This window comes from Periplaneta americana, chromosome 11 (genome assembly GCF_040183065.1).
Source record: "Periplaneta americana isolate PAMFEO1 chromosome 11, P.americana_PAMFEO1_priV1, whole genome shotgun sequence".
Taxonomy (NCBI): domain Eukaryota; kingdom Metazoa; phylum Arthropoda; class Insecta; order Blattodea; family Blattidae; genus Periplaneta; species Periplaneta americana.
In genome coordinates, this window is record NC_091127.1 from 62,209,571 (window position 1) to 62,225,175 (window position 15,605).

The 15,605-nt window shown below is 36.0% G+C and overlaps 1 non-coding gene across 1 annotated transcript; it reads left to right on the plus strand.

The window, feature by feature from the left end:
* Positions 1 to 469: 469 nt before the first annotated feature.
* TRNAS-GCU (transfer RNA serine (anticodon GCU)) lies at positions 470 to 543 on the plus strand. The gene has a single exon. It is a non-coding gene; the product is annotated as a tRNA-Ser (tRNA).
* Positions 544 to 15,605: the final 15,062 nt, after the last annotated feature.

Here is a 15,605-nt window from a genome sequence, read left to right on the forward strand (position 1 = left end):
CGCGCATCTAAATCAATACAGTGATAACTTTGATGGTTAATCTACGTGCCTGCCTTGCTGTTAAAGTTCGACCTTCTAAAATATGAGACTTCATTATAGATAAATCAGTAGCTCAACACTTAATAACATTGAACAATTTCAAGGAAAAATTGTTCCGGGGCCGGGTATCGATCCCCGGACTCTTCGCTTAGCGCGCGAACGCTCTACCGACTGAGCTACCCCAGGAACTATACACGACACCGTCACAATTTTTCCTTTTATATCCACACAACTCACATGAGCTGACAAGACGCCAGAACTCAACTGTGAGTGCACACCAATACTGTGTGACTGGAGGTACGTTAACAGGAAGCCACAATTTAAAGTCACACAGTATTTGTGTGCACTCACAGTTGAGTTCTGGCGTCTTGCCAGATCATGTAAGTTGTGTGGATATAAAAGGAAAAATTGTGACAGTGTCGTGTATAGTTCCTGGGGTAGCTCAGTCGGTAGAGCGTTCGCGCGCTAAGCGAAGGGTCCCGGGATCGATACCCGGCCCCGGAACAATTTGTCCTTGAAATTATTCAAACCTGCTTTACAGGGAGCTATTACCTGAAAGGCAGATTTGTACTTAACAACATTATTTAACTTCCTATCCGCCTAAACATACGTATGTGATTTCAACAATTATATTACCTTCTTTTCAAAATATATTAAATTAAAAAATATATTACATCAAATATTAAGTATTTAGGAAATAATTTTTAAAGGGAGAGGATGGTATTTTTAAAACGTTTTTCCTATTTGGTGTAAAATATTAATTTTTTGTATACAGGGTGATTCAGACCACCAATAACAGTCATTTACTTCGGAAACTAGTGCATTACAATTTTCGAGAAAAAAATATTTATTACTAAACCACATGTGAACTTTCGCTTGAGCTTAATTTCATCAATCAGCTCTAACAGGAAGTAGGGTCAGTGGCGTATCATTTTAAAATTTCAAATGGGAGTCTGGGTCAAATATGGTACCATTCGATAGAGCTCTTCAGAACAAACAACTTTCATAGGAAACGTTTTTAAAAATTCCTATTCTTTCAATGAGAAAACGTACGAAGAGTCAATGGGTGATTCGGACCACACGTGTCATTTATTACACAAAATAGTGCATTAAAATTTTCTAGAAAAAATATTTATAACCAAACCACATGTGAAATTTCACTTGAGCTTGATTTCAGTGTCAGTGGCGTATCACTTTAAAATTTCAAATGGGAGTCCGGATCAAATAGGGTAGGCCTACCATTTGATAGAACTCTTCAAAACACACACTTTTCATAGGAAAAGTTTTCACCAATTCCTATTCTTTCATGGCTATAAAAACTCAACCAAATATAAATATTTTGAAAAAAAAATTATTTGGGGGCCAGATTTAAAAAAAAAATGTACCCAATGTAGGATTTTACTAGAACCGATATACAGTGTGTTTAAAATTACGGGGCATAATTTCAGGTATGTATTTCCTCATGTAGACAATCAAAATAGTTCATTACAACATGTGTCCGGAAATGCTTCATTTCCGAGTTATGGCCATCACAACATTGAAATTCACCGGAACGTTTTTCTTTCCGCAGGTCGTTGCCGTCAAAGGAGACATTAAGAGGGCACTCTGACAGTTCATTCCGAGGTGAAGGTTACATTCAGTGTTGTGTAGGCGTTAGACTGTGCGACATGTATTCAAATCAAGAGCTGGCAGAGATACACTTCATGTACGGTAAGGCGGACGGCAATGCTGCGCTGGCTCGTCGTTTGTACCAGGAGAGGTACCCACAGCGACAATGTCCAGATCGGAAGACATTTGTACGTCTCCATTACCGTCTGTGCGAGTATGGAAAATTTAACTCTCCTGGTTTGGGAAGGGGACGACCAAGATCTACAACTCCAGAAGTACAGGAGGAGATTCTGGAGGCTGTGAACATATCTCCTTCTATCAGCACACGAAGGGTAGCGTTGCAAGTTAATGTTCCTCATACGACTGTCTGGAGACTGTTGAAAGAGTATCAATTGTATCCTTATCATATGCAACGTGTACAGGCCCAATTTTTTTTCCACTTTACTTGTAAAAGCATGCTCTACAAACTGTCTGTAACAGAATTTTGGTATTAGTACCTACATTTTTAAAATAAATACTTAAAATTTAATAACACCTTTTTGATTTCCTTTTCTGCATACATACAGACACATTTTTTAAAATGAAATCAATTAGCAAAATTCTGTTACAGAGAAAAGTTTTCTAATAGTATAGAGAATGTGTGTTCTAAATTTCATGCATGTATTCTTAATAGTTCAGAAATTGTATCCATTTTTGTATGGCAATGCAGCAAAATAATGAAATTGCCGGAAACAATCAAAGGGGTACGTATGATTTAAAAATCTAGAGCTCAGGAAGTTTAAAAATGGCGTCTCAGCATTCGATAAAGGCACAAATACCAAAATGTTAAGCTATGTATTCCACACATACCACAAAATATTTTAAAGAATTTTTTTTCGAAAATTTACTAATTTTTTACCAAAAAAAATATCGTCTTCTCCCCTTAACTGAGGAATACAACTTAAAATTATTTTATATAGTCACAAAAACTTATCAAGTTTAGGGAAGAAAATACAAAAATTTTACTAAAATTCACATTTTTATAAAAACAAATACTCTTAAAATAATCCTTTGATTGTACAGAATATATTATAAATAACATTTAAGCCCTAAATAAATGCTATGACATTTACTGACGCCATTTTAAAAACTTTGTTAGTCGAGTATTTAAAATGTTACGCCGATTTCATTTTCCAATGTCATTTGTTTCAAATTTACAGCATTCTCAACCTGATTTGGGTTCCTTATTTTATATAATTTCACTTATCAATAGTGTTGCAGCTCTATTGCCAATACTTTTTCGTTTTATTCACTAGATACCGGGAGTTCAGTTGTTTTTCTCAGACATACTTCAAAATTGTTTTGATATACAGAATGTTTCCGAGATGGTGTTACAAACTTTCAGGGATGATGGCGAAGGGCAGATGTATCAATTTGAGATAAGGAATTCTGGTCCGGAAATGACTGAGTCGAAAGTTATAAGCAAAAATAGTTGTGTGGAAATGGAATTGTAATTTCGCACCACGTGCCCTCCTTCCCTTAACCTTTGAAACAATCGTGGAAAGATGGTATGGGCCGGATGTCTCCTACGTGGGTACTTGTCCCGATACAATCTGTGAGCTTGTCTTCTGCTCCCATTGGCTCATCCGTATTCGAAAATCAGGTCTGCATATTCCGCTCTCCTGTACTCCTCCATTTCACTAGGACTGGTCGACTGGACACTGCAACTTGTACACATACACTGCTGTCTACAGACGTGCATATCAGGACCGACCATGTCCGTTACACATTACGCTGTCAGTATTGCTTTAGTGTAGTTTCCTGTCTCCATCCCTCAGACAGCGCACTGAATGGATTACTGTAAGTACACAACGTAAACAACGTCAGATGAAAACAGTATGTGTAAGATGTACAGATAAATACACATAAATAAGGTGTACAGAGGAATAAAATTATTTCATTTCCACACAACTATTTTTGCTTGTAACTTTCTACTCGGTCATTTCCGGACCAGGGTTCCTTATCTCAAATTGATGTATCTGCCCTTCACCATCATCCCTTCAGGGATGTTCAGTTTGGTACACCACTTCGGAAACACCTGTAGAAATGTGGTTGTTACATCTTGATAGAAATAGTTATTGTAGTGTCTAAAAACACACAGTAGGCCTAGTAGTTGTAGTAGTAGTAGCGGTCATGGTTTATTTTATTTTTATTTTATTGGGTTATTTTACGACGTTGTATCAACATCTAGGTTATTTAGCGTCTGAATGATATGAAGGTGATAATGCCGGTGAAATGAGTCCGGGGTCCAGCACCGAAAGCTACCCAGCATTTGCTCGTATTGGGTTGAGGGAAAACCCCGGAAAAAACCTCAACCAGGTAACTTGCCCCGACCGGGATTCGAACCCGGGCCACCTGGTTTCGTAGCCAGACGCGCTGACCGACGCGGTCATGGTGGTGGCTGTAGTGGTAGTACTCGTATTTCATTGAACGACACATTCATTTGAAGAAGTGGTTCAACGTCGAATTTTACGTCAACGAGAGACTCATTTTTCTTGGAACTCTCTCACATCCGAGAGCTGAAATGGTAACAAGCTTACCAAACGTTTAATTTTATGAGTTTATAATGAATGAATATTAAGTAATTCTATCAATTGTGCGGCCACATTAGAAAGTGTTCTACTCAACGTTTTGGTTTCCTGTAAAAAAAATCACTTTAATAAATTACCTTGCGTCTCCTTTTAATGACTGAGAGAAAGAGCTGTAGAAAAATGTTTGATAAATGGATGTTAAAACATTACAATTCTGAACTGGCTGTAATACAATTGAAAAGGAAAGAATACAATAAGACATTCAAGTAACAAGAATATGATACCAGAACACATCACGGTCTAATTCTTGATAGTGTTATAATGGTGGTAATGATGATGACGTGGACCGTGTAGAAGAAAATGTGTCAAACTAGAGCAACACTATGGGGGAACTCTTTGCTTACTAGACTGAGATAGCATGCTTTCATCTCCTGGATCAATCGCCTCATTGAGTCAGCGGTCTTGGGTTACTGTAATTCCATTACTATCAAGGGACTAGACAAATAATTTGTGTGCTCCGGAGACAGTTTCTAATGCTATCAGATATAACTCCCATTCGAACCAGAGCAAACAGAACTGCTCCAGGCGGTGAGGTTGGAAACAGAGTAACATCGTTACCTATGAAGTGAACAGATTGCGTCTTGACTGGCTTTGTACTCCCTGATAAGTTGTTTAGAAAACTGTGCTACCTGCGGACAATGTTTATAACTGCATCCATACTTATCTCTAGTTTTTTACTGTTCAATTTATTTGGAATTTGATATATAGGCCTAATTATGCTGCAAATTGTGAATATCATAATTTAAGCGAAATTAATACTTACTTACTTTCTTACTTACTGGCTTTTAAGGAACCCGGAGGTTCACATAAGCCCGCCATTGGTCCCTATCCTGAGCAAGATTAATCCAGTCTCTACCATCATATCCCACCTTCCTCAAATCAATTTTAATATTATCTTCCCACCTACGTCTCGGCCTCCCCATAGGTCTTGTTCCCTTCGGCCTCCCAACTAACACTCTATATGCATTTCTGGATTCACCCATACGTGCTACATGTTCTGCCCATCTCAAACGTCTGGATTTAATGTTCCTAATTATGTCAGGTGAAGAATAAAATGTGTGAAGCTCTCCGTTGTGTAACTTTCTCCATTCTCCTGTAACTTCATCCCTCTTAGCCCCAAATATTTTCCTAGTTCCTCTCTCAAAGTGAGAGTCCAAGTTTCACAACCATACAGAACAGCAGGTAATATAACTGTTTTATAAATTATAACTTTCAGATTTTTTGACAGAAGACTAGATGACAAAAGCTTCTCAACCGAATAATAACAGGCATTTCCCATATTTATTCTGCGTTTAATATCCTCCTGAGTGTCATTTATATTTGCTACTGTTGCTCCAAGATATTTGAATTTTTCCACCTCTTCGAAGGATAAATCTCCAATTTTTATATTTCCATTTCGTACAATATTCTGGTCACGAGACATAATCATATACTTAGTCTTTTCGGGATTTACTTCCAACCCTATCGCTTTACTTGCTTCAACTATAATTTCCGCGTTTTCCCTAAACGTTTGTGGATTTTCTCCTAGCATATTCACGTCATCCGACTAGACAAGAAGCTGATGTAACCCATTCAGCTCCAAACCCTGTCTATTATCCTGAACTTTCTTAATGGGTTATTCTAGAGCGAAGTTAAAAAGTAAAAGTGATAATTCATCTCCTTGCTTTAGCCCGCAGTGAATTGGAAAAGCATCACATAGCAACTGGCCTATACGGACTCTGCTGTAAGTTTCACTAAGACACATTTTAATTAATCGAACTAGTTTCTTGGGAATACCAAATTCAATAAGAATATTATATAAATCTTCTCTCTTAACCGAGTCATACGCCTTTTTGAAATCTTAATAATTTAAAAAATATTAATTAATTAATTCATTAATACTTTCAGTAATTGGAATAGCCATCAGCCACGCAATATTTCATCACAACGGTGTTCTGATATTTCCAGTTTTAAGTACAAGATATTATTTGGCATAAATTTCTGATGAAGGGTAAAATAAATCCTAATCTATATGAACTCAATGTGATATATCCAAAACATTACATGGCCAAGAACTAGCTAGTAAATTTTGCCTAGAATATTCTTTTTCATTTATAACTAGAGTTTATGTGAGTAGCAGAGTCGTGCAGATTGGCCCACAGCTCAGCACTGCGAGTCCTAATGCATCAGCAACCCAGCCCACCCAAGACCAACACTGCTTGATGCGGCCGCTTCCTAGCCCAGTGCACTGGGCTTCCAAACCCAAGCCCGCAGCACTGCACCAGTTGATTGCATTCTACTGCTTTCCTGCTTGCACGCATTGGTTGTACTTTCGCTTGGCGTTTGGCATGAGCATACCGGACACATTATAAAATTAAATTATTTTCCACTGCTGTCGAACACAGATTTAAAAACTCTCCTTCTGGTACTTCTTTAATTGCCATCCAACTCTGTTGTTTAAAACTCTCTAGCAGGGATTTTCTCCTTTACTACTTTTTCTCTAGAGAGACTGTATTTTAGCATCTATGCTCTTTCACGACCGGTGTCTGTGATGTAGGTTTTCAGGGCTGCTATTACACTATCAAAGTCCTTTCACAAAGATCTTGTATAAAATATATGACAGTGTAATGGGTTTTCTTTTTTTCATAAAAGATCATTTATAAAATGTAAGTTAAGCTTGTTGTGTTTGGTAAAAGATTTATATATCTTGAAACAAATATGGCGGAACACAAATATAACTGGACTATTGCTACTACAAAAATTCTGATATCGGAGTATGAAGGAAATTAAATGTTGTAAATAAATAATTGTTGTAATACGATATTAATATTATGTAATAATAATAATAATAATAATAATAATAATAATTTATAACAATTTGTATAACTTTTCAAGTCCTCGCATTGTAGCCCTTTCAATAAGTTCTGATGTATAGCCTACTTCTCTTAACGCGTCTTGCCATCCATGGTTTGTGATCAGGGGTTTAACCCACAGTTGTTTTTTTTTTTTCAGAAACATGCATATTGTAATAATTAAACTAATTGTAGCTGTTCTTCATTTATGGTGTTATAAACATAACGCGTAAATATAAGTATCAACAAATTCTCGGAACACGTGTTCACTGTTGTGGAACAATTCGGAGAGCTTTTGTTCCTAATTTTAGATTATGTTTGATAAAATCTTTTATAAAAGATTTTATGTAGTGTAATATACCCCAAATCCTATCCTTTATCAAAGATCTTTGATAAAATATTTTATTATATTCTTTGTCAAAGAACTTTGATGGTGTAACAGTAGCCTCACAGAGACTGTATTTTCTTTGTGATTATTTGGACTCATCTTGAAAAACCGAAATCAAAAACTTAAACCAAAACGTTTGAAACAGTACCTGATCGTTGATCGAACAGCACACATAAGCACAAGCTCGCGCAAAATAAATTCATAAGTAACTGATATAAGCGGAAACTTTGGCCCATACCTTAATACAAGCCCACCGCGCAAAACCGTTCCGCAACAGTTCGCTCCGACCCGTGCGGTGATGCTGAGTGACGTCACGAGCTAGTTCCGTGCGACACTGCGGAGCTCAGTGCTGTGCAGTGCAGAAGCAGCCCATGGGCTGCGCCGTTGTGCAGGGCTCTGGTGAGTAGTAAGTTTTCCTTTCGATGTACGCACAGCTAAATAACTTTGTCACATTTGAGATCCATCACTTTCAGCCATGTTTAGACCAACGACGAAGAATAATAATAATGTAAATTCACAAAATTATTATTAAGACATACAGTGTGAGTCAGCCAGGACTAGACCGGCGTCAGCGGAAAGTTGTATGCGTAGTAACTGAAGTGCCATTGCAGTGATCAGACATCTTGCTCGCGTATGTTTACAAGAGGACTAGTTGAAGTAATACAATTAATTTTGTTTCGTTGTATGTCTGATGATCCGCACTACGTCCTTTCTAGGACTTATAAATTATCTGTGCGACAAAATATTTTTGTAAGATTGTAGGCCTATGTATCAGGGCTTATCTATCAGAATAAAATATCATACATATATTTACTTTGTATTTACTTTAACTTACAAATTCTACCTATACTTAGTCTCTTGCGGATCAATGATAGAAACCACAGTCTCGAAGAAAGTAAGAGAGTATCCATTACACTTCAAATATGATATTTTGCATCTTATTAGCATATCAGGGAACACTATCATGATCGCTACAGTTATCCTGGCACGAAGAGATTAATGTTATCAATAGGGGTTCTTTACACAACATTCGTAACGTAACAACAAAGAATGAAACTTTGAGATGTGATGACAATTCAAAGCGAGGGTCAGGGGATCTGCCAGGAAAATTTCTCATCAACAAACTCTCTAACACATAAACTGTAGTGACAAAGCGTATCCTTTGCAGTAGAGATGGGAAAAGTTGTTATTTTCTCGTAACAGTTTCAACTGTTCCAGTTCCTTGAAAATATTAGGTTCCAAATAAGGGTTCCGAAATAACAGTACCATATGTAACTTGTGTGCAACTACAAGGTGCACAGTGGAACCGCACGGTTGACTAGTATCTGAAGGAACACTAGTATTTTAGAACATGCACGTACGACTAGTATGTAATATAACAGTACTATTTAGGACGCTAAATGATCATATACTTCCCTTTTTGCCATGTGATGCAGTATGATGTCATGGTGAGCAGATGTGTGAATTCGTGGAAAAGAAATGTTTTCTAATGCCCAATTGAATTCGTAGAGCAGCAATTTCAAATTATTTGTAAATTTTATTGGTCACGAAATAGATGTGGATCCCAATGGTAAATAAAACCTAACCTATTCTTTCTCTTGTGCTCAGCTCAAGTTTACAATAGTGTTCAAATTTAAAAAAATATATATTAAATAAAAGCTATAATCATTTCGGCCGTGCTAAAATTCATATTAATACCGTCATGAAGTATAATAATCTCATTGTAATGAAATAGGGAAATTTATCGTTGTATTTTTGTAAATAAAAATCTTCGACAATAGTCATGTTGAACAGAATTTAGTTTAATTTAAAGAATTGGTAATGAAACTAAAACTGTAAAGTATTTGTAGATAAAACATGACATATATATTTTCATCTCCCTTGATAAAATTCACAATGTAGTTACTATACTTTATTACAGGTATTATGTTAATAATTGTTTGATAGAATCCTATACTCAGTAACATCAGCTTCAAGATAATGTGTACATTTTTTAAAAATGCTCTTCATATCTTCATCATTATCATTATACATATGACATTTAAGTTACACCTCAAAAGTTTGAGCCCACCCAGTGTTTTATAAAAGTTGGCGCCACTGCTTTCAATAGTGCCAAACATATTCCGTTCTGTGGAACAGACGTTCTCATAATGTAGTTCCAAAATAAAACGAATATTTTGTAACAGCAAGTATTTCGTACTAGCGTTATTTTGGAACGTAGTATTCCAAGGTCCTGTTACGTTTTGGAATAGTTCCAAGCACGGAACAGTTCCAAAATAACCGTTACTTTACTTTTTCCCCATCTCTACTTTGCAGAAAGGTTACCGATGGCTGTAGTTGTTGCACTTGAGATATGAGATTCAGTAGTAGAATATGAAAATAAAACTGAGATGTGGTCTTCTCTGTAAATATGAAAGGGTCTATCGACTTGTTATGCATGAGTCCACACGAAATATCTACCATAAGAATATCGCGCATATGCTCACGAATGTTCTGAGGGTTTTAGAATGTAATTTCTGTTGACATGGTCTGACATGTGTAAATAAGCTCCATCCGAAAAGATAAAAGAAAAAGCAATATAGAAAGGAAAGAGAAAGCAAGAAACGACGAAATAAGGCGGAAAGAAATAAAGAACGAATGACAGAAACAGAAAATAATATATCATACATAGAAAACCGAAATATTTTCACTTTTCTTACTACAAATTACACTATGCAATTAGATACATAATAAGCCCTAATCGTTTTTATTTTGCAAAATTTTCATAATTGAGCTATAGGTATATTGTAATCATTTGTATTCCTTATTCAAACATCGATATGTTGACCACATTCTTCCATTAACGCATAACATATACAGGGTGAGCTGTAAGTAATATCACTAATTTCAAGGGGTTAGTCTTTGAGATTTTTCAAACAAAATAGTTTAATACTACAATTTTGCTCGTTTTTGCTTCCTTTTCGTGATAAAAATTGTTCTATATGAGCGTGTTTTTGGGAAAAAAAGATTTAATTTTCCCCATATGCTCAGTCAATTTAAGAGAGCAGTGTATTTTGACAATTAAGATTACAGACGACGCTCGCAACTGCCGAAGTTATATCAGCGTTCGCCGGTGTACCGGAATTTTGTCCCGCAGGAGTTCTTTCACATGCCAGTAAATCTGCTGACATGAGCCTGTCGCATTTAAGCACACTTCAATACCATCGACCTGGGCAGGAATCGAACATCTTGGGCACAGAATACCAGCGCTATACCGACTGCAGCACCCAGGGCTACTTATGACAATAAATGATTGAAAGAACTTTAGTTTTGTCCTTTAAATGTGCAGAAATTTGATGTGAACAAATGTAACTTTTAGTTCTGAAAAGGAATTTTAAAATGTTACATTTGTTCGGATCGAATTTTTTGAACATTTAAAAGACAAAACTAAAATTATTTCAATCAATTATTATCATAATACACTGCTCTCTTAAACTGACTGAGCATATTGGAAATTAAATCAATTGCTTTCCCAAAACACGCTCATATAAAACAGTTTAGTTGCGATCGCGACAGAAAATAATTTATGAGTGTATATTTAGAGAAGTCAATATTTTTAAATTGCCAACCTGCTAAGAAACAGAGGATGGGAAGCACATGAGGAGATTCATTGTGTGTCTGAAGATGCTTCTCATACAAGAGTCGATATAATTGCCATCAATAGAAGAACCCAGAAAACGATGGTCTTAGACCCAACGATTTGCTTTGAACGAGACACAAATCAAGCACTGCAGATAAATGATGACAAGCGAGCTAAATATGTACCTTGTCTTCCATACCTCAGTGAAAAATATGGCATTTCGCTTTAAAACTGGGATGTTACAGGCTTACTATTTGGAGCGAGGGGTTGTTTACCAAAATTTACATGTAATATCCTTAAATCCTTTAAAATTCCCTTTTATGAGGTTCAGAAGATCGTAATGGAAATTCTGAAGGCCTCTCTTCAAATTCTACACTATCACCTATATGTTAACACTTAAATTTTTGTTTTAATGTACAAATCGAATCATTATTTTCTCCCTTCATTTCCCTTTATCTTTTATGTTTTTTAATTCCGGATCCCAGTGGTCAACCTCACTTGAGGATGGATGATTTGATATAAATCTTAGTAGTAACCATTTTAACATTTAGGTGTACTTATTCGCAATTTTACTAATCTAACGTCAATGAAACTAATAAATAATGATTTTTCACCCCTTAAAATTTCATTTTAATTTAACTTTTAATCAACTTGAGAATTATTTATTGTAATATTATTATTCCATGTTATTGACGTACCCCCCTTACAATATTCGCGTACCCCTTGTTGAATAACCCCGGTTTACCCTACAAACAGACGCTTACCTTCCTTCGACTAAAATAAACAAACACATGGGTATCCAGCTGAACGCGGGATATTCATTTAAGATACCGTACTTCAGAACCCCATTTTTCATTGAAAACCTTCACAATGGCATATAAGCAATGTTGAAACTACGTCCAGTCCATTGCGACCGACATTTTACTTTTTAAAAGAGATCGATACTGATAAAATATTAAATCTCTGTCAGCGAGTTCCTGCTGGAGTATGCTACACAGCGCCACCACCATTTCTGTAGAAGTCGTCGCAACGTCTTTAATCCGTGCACACACAAAGTCCATGAAATATTTATACGTGTTGAAATGTGGGACAGGTAGGCCTGTGTTTATAAACTGTGGCATCGTTTTTACGGCTGAAATGTGGCTCGAGATTCGTCTTCTAGTTCTTAGCTCCTCCATCTTCCAGGCAGAAAGAATTTCCTTCGTATGAGAGAGGGGCGGAGAGGGGGATCGGACGAGGAATGATGGCGGGGTGTTCTGTGTCGTGTCTGTCCCATCCATCAGCTCCGTTCCCTGTGATTTATCGTCTTTCAACTTCAACCCCATCATCTTTCACTGCAAACATGGCTACCGCTCCTTCCATATCCCGGTCTAGCTTCTTACAGAGGTGACATTTATGGCTCACTGCTTTATCTGTAATTCGAACTTTATGGGCAGAAACGTTACGATATAGTAATAGCTGAACAGTGTGCAAAGTGTTTTATTTCCCGAACAGATACTATAATGACCAACAGATCTGTTTTTTGACAACAAATTTCAGTACAATATTTTTCTGTCAATGTTTTAAGATCAATATATTTAATTGATTAAAAACTGAATTTCACACTTTATGCGTTTAAAGTTATGCATTCCATTCTAAAATTATGAATAAAAGTTTCCATATTCACTGTTTTAAAGGTCCAATTTGGATTCTAGTAGACATATACGTAAAAACTGCATTGTGAACTGACTTATTATAAAGACTTTTTGAGGATCTATATATTTTCTTCATTAAGAATAGTTACTGTTTCTAAAACGAAGGAACGAATGAATGAAGTGCATTTATTGATGCACAATTACACAAACTCATGTACACAAGATCCTTCGCACGAGCCTGTACGGCAATTCGTGCTATAACTATGCACAGTTTGAAACTTCAAAGAAAAAAAAAGTAATACTACTAATAATAAAATAGTAAAACAACAATAATTGTTATTATTACTACCGTTATTAACATTTTAATTAACGATGTTGAAATAAAAAAAATAAACATTAATAATTTTAAAGGAACAATTATTGAAAGTACAATCTTCAAATTTGAATGTTTTAGTGGTTGGTGGGTTCAGTTGGTATTATATTACACGTGTGCATAAAAGAAGTGGAACGCGTTGATGTACATGGTGTATCCCTCAACTTATTCAGGATTTCCGAACGGTGCTCTTCATTTATTTGTAAATGGGATTTCAGGGAAGATGCATAGCTATTCTTGTTCTTGAATGCCAATGCGAGTCATATTTGAAAGTGCTGTGTATCGACTGGAGTGGTTTATAATTTTATGTTTTTTTTTTTTTTTTTTTTGACGTCCAGACCAATGCAGTTTGAAATGTTGGCAAATAAATAAAGAAATGCTAGGGTAGTGATAAAAAAAACAAATGCTAGGGACGCGATAAAATTAAACAAATGCTCGGGGCGCGGTAAAATTGTGCGATAAGCAGCCATGATTGGTTGAAAGACGTCCTTTCGTACCGTTTTATTAGTCAAAAGTAGTATGACGTAGTAAAAGTGTAATAGTCGTGTCTAAAATGCAACATATCGCTAAAATTCACTATCTTCCTCATTTATTTATTTATTTTTTTTCGGAAAACTGTGATAGCATTAGTAACAAACATAGCGAGTCTCTTCACATAAATAAATCCATTGCTTTAGTTCAGGACAATCAAAAAGATGTTTCGAATATAATTTTCCATTGTGATTTATCCTACAATCACTAACATTCTTATTAAATTTTTATGTCCCGTTCAATTCCTCAAAAGAAAAGGAACCTTCACATCCTATATAGCAAAGGAATATCTTAACATGTCTTAGGAAACTGATGTATATATAAGAAACAATTTACCGGAGTTGAACGTAACAAACGGATGCCGTGGAATTCCGTGGCAGAGGCTGCAATCTGTCAATGAGATCAAATACGCAGCGAAATACCTCATGCTTCATGAGCGTTCAGCAACATCACGCTGGATTTGCTCTTTTGTCTGAAACGAATGCCGTACATCAAAGGGAGATGAGTTCCAATCTATTCCATTATTGCAGTCGTCTTTCTCAAAATAATCCTGTGATACACGAAAATGATTCCAAATATTACAATTCTATTCTCATCTCGACATTAAATCAAGAAGTGAGGCAGAGGTATGCGTTATCCTTAGCTGCTGAAGTAGCTAACAGTTCAATTTATAAACACATTGGGAAGCTTTTCTCCAACATCTTAATGTTTGCAGATTATAAGTTAAAGAAGACAACCCGTATATTAATCAAACTGGGAACCTTCAAACCGAAATTACTGACAGTCTTCGCCACTTACCAATTAACGTAAACGATATTGGAACCATTAATCCACGTAACATCCGTAAACAACTTCGTGTCACTTCTTATCATTAGTGGAGCGCATTAGGCCTACTTGGGAAAGGTAAAGGAATTACATTCTACTCTCACTGGAAAAAATGGTAACACCTGGATCAGCAATAAGAAAGATCTATCTTGTGACCAATTGACTGAGGCCATTAAAATGAGCAGCAATGTTATTGCAATTAGATCTCTCCCCGGTAGAAGCCTTAGCAATACCCATTGCAGGAGATGCAATGAGCATGAGACGTTACCCCACGCGCTAGGTTTCTGCCCTCAGGGCGAATTACTGCGAATTGACAGACATAACACAGTCCGCTCAATAATTGCTAACAGATTAAGGGAACATGATGAATATGATGTATATGAGGAAGTTCAATGCCTTTCTACGGAAGAATCTACATGGCGTGCTGACATCATAATAATTGATCGAAATAAAAAAAAAACTGGTCTCATTCTTGACCCAACAATAAGGTTTGAAATTAATGAAGAGCAATCAAAGCAGGTACATGAAGAGAAGCGTGCTATTTCCTTCCATGCTGTGATGATCTCAGTCATAAATATAATATTCAAGATTGGAACGTCACTGGACTTATGTTTGGTGCGCGAGGAACAATTCCCAAATTTACATTGGAGATCCTGAGAAAATTAAGGTTCCTGAAAAGACTCTTCAGACAATTCCATCAACCATTTTAAAATCTTCATTGAACATCATCAATCATCATCTCCATTCATCTTTATAATATTCAGTGTATATTATTTATTTTCAATAAATTTTTGTCGTTTTGATAACTACCACATCTTGTCCCAGAATATTAGGCTATATTTTTTTTAACTTCATTATGTATTTTTCTAACATTAATTTATATATATATATTTTTTTCATTTGATTTGGTTAGGATTCTGATATTTTAAATCCAAGATTTGGACGGCTATCATTTCGATATACTAATATATATATTTGATTTCAACTTTTACATCCATGTAATGTGGACGTCACAATTTTGTCTCCGGTGCCACAATTACGTTCATTAGAGATATAACTTTTGTAGACCCTCTTCTAATTTAGATTCATTCCCTCATTATTGTATCCTCCTCTTACCCTTAAACTCA